At 49.1% G+C, this 6,881-nt stretch overlaps 1 long non-coding RNA gene across 1 annotated transcript; it reads left to right on the top strand.

Annotated features, from left to right (window-relative positions):
• Positions 1-649: 649 nt before the first annotated feature.
• Positions 650-6,571, top strand: LOC123846450 (uncharacterized). The gene is made up of 3 exons (XR_006791294.3): positions 650-1,683; positions 2,028-2,177; positions 2,789-6,571. It is a non-coding gene; the product is annotated as an uncharacterized LOC123846450 (long non-coding RNA).
• Positions 6,572-6,881: the final 310 nt, after the last annotated feature.

Raw genomic sequence — 6,881 nt, 5'->3', positions numbered from 1 at the left:
GCTTGTATGAGCATGTATGTGCATGCACGTGTGTGTACTTTCAGACGTGAGAAGCCATGGCACAGAGGGCTTATAGCCAAAGAGGGCTTACGATGCTGAGGCCAGACAGAGTTTCTGTCTGCCTGACTTTGCCTGCTGAATCACATTTGGAGAGCGGCTCTAGCCCTGAGAGCTCAGACAGGACTTTACTTCCTTCCCCATCCACAGGAACCATTGCCAGGGCCAGGGGCAAGGAACAGCCCCTCCTGAAGTGCCTCCCTTCTCAGGCTTTAGGGAGAAGGCTCAGAATCTTGGAGGTGATGTAGAAGTTGCCAACCCCATGGCTAGAAGAATAAAAATAACGTGTTATTTGGGGGAACCCCAGCTTGTCTTTTCCAAAGTGAGTGCCTGAAAACCCCCCACAAATATGCAGCCCAGCTTCTGGATTATGAATGCAGAAAAGGGGTTTTTCTTGTATCAGGAATCATTCCATGTAAATTCATGTTCTCTGAAATGCCATCTCCTTTCCAAACCCAAGCCCGGCATTATAACCTAAGAAATCATTATTACCCAGTCCCTCAATCCTATTCCAGTAAACGGAGGACCACACACCAGCAGCTTTCAGCAGTTTTCCCTGGCCAAATATTGTTCTATCCTGTGTTAGTTTTGACAGGATTAGTCGTGGAGTCCTACTAGAAAAGTCCCAGATCCCTGTTGGCTGGACAGCCTGTTAAAATATTGTTTTGCTTTCTTGCAGTTTGCAAGCCTGTGGCCCCTGAGAGACATTTTTAGGTATGTTGCTTCTTGGCCGGCATGTTTCAGACCACGACGGCCCAGCCACGGCCGGCGCCTTGACCAAGAGGCTCTTGAGTGTGTGAAGAAGCACCTTTACAGAGGTCGACCAGAGACCACCTCACCATGCGGACAGACCTAGGCACAGCTCAGGCGGGAGCTGGGGCTGTGGGCTTGGCCTGGGGGTGTTTGTGCACATGGGGAACAGCGGGCAACCCAGAAGGTAGCAAAGGAAGGCCGTAGGAAGCCAGCCCCTGAGAGCCTTGGGGAGGATAGTCCAGCGCATTTAACGCGGTGCCCTGAAATGCGGACCACATGGTCACTCCGGTTGCTCCAAGCCAGGCTCCAAACACAGGAGCTGACTCCTCCATCCGCCAGTAGCTCTCGTCTTTGTTTACTTTGGTCTTTACCCCGTTATGGGAACCAGAAGGAGGAATTGGTAGGTGGCTGTGCGGCTTGCAGGATCTCTGACCATTTGGGGGGGATTGTTATTTGATTTGAACTCTATGGTATCCCGGTTGTGGGTGTACACATTTTATTGAGTTTGATGGGAAAATATTGGCTTTAATCAACTAATATTAATGAATACCCACCTCACTGTCTGTTTTTATTGCAGTATGCTATGTGCTTACTTCTAACTTTTTAGGCTGGATTTAAAGATCACAAAGTAATGAGGCCAAAATTCTACAGTTTTTGTGTCATTTATTTTATTTTTCACTAAATAAAACTCTCCTAAGTCTTGTTATTTTATTTGTTTTCCCTTCCAGCCTCTATTATTCTGTAACATTCCTTTACATTGTCTTGAAATTCTCTTCAGACACTGCTCTGGTGGTGTTACCACTCGGCTGTCGTAGGGAACCGGACGGCTTACGCAGCGGATGGACGTGCGAATGGACGCTGAGGGTCTATGTGGTAAGACCCTCCACGAGGCTCATCCTTACTTATTTCTCGTTCCCACACTCTGCTCCAAGGAAGCCTGCTTACAGTGTCTCACACTAGGGTGTCTACGCCTGGTAGTCACACTGGAGAATATACTTTTACTGACTAGAATGTCTGGAATCTGCCAGTCTATGATTTTAAGATCTGTGATGGATTCACTAGGCTACAACATTTTCTCTGAGTCACCTGGTCTATGATGTTCGTTGATCCCATAACCCCCAGGACTGGGCATATCATTCACCCTAGTGAGTTTGCACTTCTTTATGTATGTCACTACATATTATCTTTTTATGTGCATTTTGCCTTGTTTTCCTTAGAAGGAAGACTACTACTTCGGGCAGGAATGCAGCCTTCTGTATCTCCCCACAGCTTCTAAGAGTGTTCTGCAGCTCAAAGTTCCCTGATAAACAGGGTGACTCAAGCATTTTAATGAACCAGAGTACAGATCAAGGCTGTGCAAGCAAAGGGTAAGAATACTCTAGAATAAGACTGGCATTCATTCCTCAGGTTTCTGTATGTTTATAGAGCAAGAAGGATCCTGGCAGTTTGGGTAGCTCTGTTCCAGTTACCTGACATCCAGCAGGTCCAGGCGCTGACATCTGTCACTCAGCCATGTCAAATGGGGTGACTGGACCAACGGAGACATATGGTGGAGGGGCCTGTTTTTGCCTTAATTTGTTTTTTTTTTTTAAATTAATTAGTTTATTTATTTGACAGAGAGATAGTGAGAGCAGGAACACAAGCAGGGGGAGTGGGAGAGGGAGAAGCAGGCTTCCCGCGGAGCAGGGAGCCCGATGTGGGGCTCGATTCCAGGACCCTGGGATCATGACCTGAGCCGAAGGCAGATGCTTAACAACTGAGCCACCCAGGCGCCCCTGCTTTAATTTGTTTTTAACTGGAATGTGTGTGTTTTGGGACCACACAGCAGTGGTGAGAAGCTTCCACCTGCTTGGGACAAAAATGATGAGCCAATGTTTCTAGGCCCGTGTTTATTTAATGTACTGTGTAAACAGTGTCGACAAGGGAAAGGAAAAAGTGATAAAGATTAATACAAACACCCTCTAACTTAACCCTCCAGAGATTGCTGTCTAAATTTCTTGGTGTTGTGTTTTCATTTGCTTTCCTGAATTAAAATGGATTTGGAGCCTATGAACACCTGACGCTACGTGAGCCTTCTGGGTAAGAGATGCAGGTTTGCATTTCTGAGTTCCGTGTCATTTTGGAATGTCTTACTCACAGTGTCAAAGATTTATGTTAAAATGTAGGAATTCCAATAAAGCCTCTTGTTAAAAATAAGCAAACAACAAAACTTCTCACCGAACATAAAACCACTTTCTATGCTGCTCCCCAGACTAAGGCCAAACTCTATTTTTTTACTCAGTTGTCCCATAGGGAGTTTGCTGTGGCTCATTCATTGAGTCTCTGCAGCTTGTGATTTCTCCTCAAAATGCCTTTCTACTGGGCTTTTCAAGACCCTCACAGGGCAGCCCTGATGATGAATGCTAGAGGTGCTCCCTCAGTCAGGGGAAACTGAGGTCCATGGTTTTCCTCCTGTAGGGCAGTAAGGGTCTAGGGGCTCAGCAGCAGGCCAGACCCCAACCCAGATCCCTCACAGATGCCTTTTCCTGTGTCCTCTCTCGCGTACTGTGGGGTCAGGGCCAATCCCACCACTTTACTCATGAGAGAATGGAGGGCCCAGGTGCTTAGGGGGAGAGCTGGAGGCAGGACGCTGGCCTCCCGCCTCTGGGGCTGGTGGCTTTTGTTGTTGTCCTTCTGTGGGCTCTGGGCCTGCCCCTGATAGCGCCTTCACCCAGAGTGGAGGCAGCCGCGACAACCAGGCAGGGCTGGGGCCATGACTCCAGCCAGTTAATCTTTCATGAGAGGTCTGGACAGACTCTTCTGGCCTCCTGGGAGCTCCTGGGCAGCTCAGAGCCTTCAGTTACAGAACCAGCTTGAACAATTACAGAGTTGAATGCAGGGAGGCTGATCTGGGTACTGTTCTAACTTCTGTTTTGAGTTGTGTTCAAGGAATAAGCACAGAGAGGATTATCACATGGCGGGAGAGATGAGCAGACGGAAAAGCCAGTTTTAGCTCCAGAGCTCGATGTCTGGGGTTCACAGGAGGGGCATCACGTGGGTACCCTCCATTTATCTACTCACAGCTAGCCGGTCGGTCGTTCCTTTAGCAAACTGCCGAGCTGTAGTGATTACATCACACAGTGCAAAGGCCTTTGGCCGTTATTGCGCTCCGCCTGGCCGACGGCCAGAGGCTCTGCGAGGGCCACGTGGACACGTTCCAGAAACAACTAGAGGATGTAGCTGCTCGCTGGGTGCTTTCAGCTTTTGTTGTTTCTTTTCCCCTTCGTTTCTTACCTGTACCTATGAATCAGTCCTCTGTTTACTGTGAGTTGGAACCAAAATGACCTCAGAGGTCGATAACTCATGCTGTTGGCCCCCACGAACAGTACCGAGTGACCCTTACGCAAGGCGTTTCCACCATCTGAGGAAAGAGATGGTCTGAGTTACTCTTCAGTTAAAAACACTCCATGTGGTTTTGTTTGGCAATTTAAAAATAGGTGTGTCCTGTGGGCTCAGTTTTCTAGAATCCCAGGTAGGAAGAAAACCAGTTGTTTTCATTCAAGGGTTTATAAAAGATCCCCTGAGGGGTAACTAAGCTCTAACTGGACAAGAATGCTGACATGGCCCCCATCACCTCCCACAAGCAGCCACACTCAAGGAGGGTCCCAGGCCTGGGTTCTGCACCCTGGGGGCCGACCTCTCATTGCTTATTTGCTCCCATTGTCTTACTTGTTTTAATCCAGTCACACTGCTGTGGTCTGAATGTTTGTGTCACTTTCAAATTCATATGTTGGAATCCTAACCCCCTAAAGGCAAAGGTATTTGGAGATGGGGCCTTTGGGAGGTGCTTAAATCATGAGGGTGGGATTAGTGTTTTATAAAAGAAACCCCATAGAGCTCCCTTGCCCTCCCACCATGTGAAGACAGTGAGAAGCTACTGTCCATGAGCCAGGTAGAGGGCCCTCACCCAACCACACTGGTGCCTTGATCTTGGATTTCCCAGCCTCCAGAATGACGAGGAATAAATTTCTGTTGTTTATAAGCTACCCAGTGTGTGGGACTTTGGTATAGCAGCGCGAATGGACTAAGACACACACTTACAGGGGCCACACAAACAGACCTTTCCAAGGAAAGAAGGACCTTGCAGAAGAGGTGGTCTCAGCCTGTATCTGACTTTCTTCTGGGACTCAGGGCTGGACACCGCTAAAAGCTCCGTCATTGGCCCGGGCAGTGCATGAGGCAGGCGGGCTCCCGTGCGTGTTGTTGTGGTCTCCCAGGCCTCACCCCCCACCCTCCCTGTAGGGCTGGGGTTCTGTATGTGTGCCCTCGTTTGTTCTTCCCTCTCAACACCCAGGTCAGGTAGACGATATTCTCAGCCCCAGTTCGCCAATGAGGAAACTGAGCCTCAGGCAGGTTAAGTCACTTGATCAAGATTATGATTCTGCAAAACGGCCAATCTGAGACTTAGATCTTCTTGCTCCAAAGTGTGTTGCCTCCCACAGAGGCCCACCCCATCTGCTGTTTATTTTTTTAAGTGGTCAGGAACTTAGCGAAGCTGCTGGGGCAGTGGGGCTGTGGAAGTCAGCCTGCTCTTTACCGAGGGCTCATGGGGCAAGAGGAGGGCGGCTGAGCCCACCCTGTTTGGAGAAACTAGCTCAGCAGAGAGCAGTCTCATGCCTGCAGTCAGCGGGGCCCGTAGGAGGTGGCCTCTGACCACCACAGAGGGACGCAGGACGAGGGAAAGAGGACAAGGGAGAAAGGGCATCTTAACCGAGAGATTTGTCAAGTGTTCCACGACTGGAGGCGGGGGGAAAATCATAGATGATAAATACCAATCCAAAACCCTCATGGGCTGCTTTTGAAGAGGCCCCTGACCTCTTACTTTGTGCAGATATAGAGGCTTAGATACTCGAACACACACACACACACACACACGCACACCATTTTGTTTTGTTTTGCTGCGTTCTCTTTTTGCTGCCAACAGGAATTTATTCTTCTATTAAATAAGGCTATATATAGCATGGTAAATTGTCTATCTACAGCTCACTAAGATGCTAATTTTTACATTGTTTTTCTTATACCAATACTGGGAAGAGTCTGAAAATTTCTCTCAAAAGGAAAACCTTTTAAAGCTTTTAAAAACAATTTTAAGTTCAACCTGAACTTCATAATCCTTATCACAATTGGAGTGAATTAGTCATGTAATTATTTGTTTGATGTCTGCATCTTCCATAGACTTCATAAAGCTTCAGAAAGACCAGAACCAAGCCTGTCACTTCTTCATTTAACAGATACTTAACGAGAGCCCATGTATGTCAGATACTTGCATCGTGGAGAGGCAAGGGTGAATGAAACACCAGGGATTCTGCAATGAACCTTCTCAATTAATTCGGGGTCCCCAGCACCTGGGAATCCCTGGCATACAGCAGTCACTTAATGAATACTCACTGGATAAGAGACAAACGTGCTTCTGGTGTATTCTTCCCACCCCACATCTTCCCTTAATAAGAGATTCGGGTCCTCACTCTGTCCTCCTGGGTGAGCCCCCACTAGCCAGCACCCCCTGCACTGCCCTCTGGGCACATAGGTCTGTGCCTGTAGGCTGGGGTCAGGATCACCCTGCTTGCCCTCAGCACGGGCAGAGGACAGACAGGGAAAAGGGACCCGGCTGTCCCCGAAGATGAGGGGAGGAGTGAAGACTGGAGAGGGTTGACCCACTTTTCCTGTCTGTGAAGTTCCCAACTGGGCCCTAGGGCTTTGTGGGGAGGGGAGGGGCGGGAGGGGCGGGGTGGGCGGGTATCCTGGCTTGCCGCCCTGACCCCTGCTCTGTGCTACATTATTCGCAGGACAGTGACGTGTACCAGTGGGGTGGCTGAGTCATCAACAAAGCTGTTGTGTGCTGGCTGAAGAAGGAGTGGCCAGAGAGATTCAGAGTCCCGTGGGCTCAGCCTGGGGGCTGCTGAGGCCAGTCTCTTCATTGCTCTGGAAGACAAAAGGCTACAGCACCCACTGGTCTCCTTCTCCCTCATCCTGGGGCTCTGGGCAAGTGCATCAACATCCCCTCCCACCCCCGCCCCCTGCCTTTGGAGAGG

The sequence above is a fragment of the Mirounga angustirostris genome, unplaced genomic scaffold (assembly GCF_029215605.1).
Source record: "Mirounga angustirostris isolate CCGP_5_RB_7025 unplaced genomic scaffold, mMirAng1.0.hap1 SCAF_6, whole genome shotgun sequence".
Lineage (NCBI taxonomy): Eukaryota > Metazoa > Chordata > Mammalia > Carnivora > Phocidae > Mirounga > Mirounga angustirostris.
Note: the sequence above shows the minus strand (reverse complement) of the source record. Positions and strands in the feature narration are given on the sequence as shown.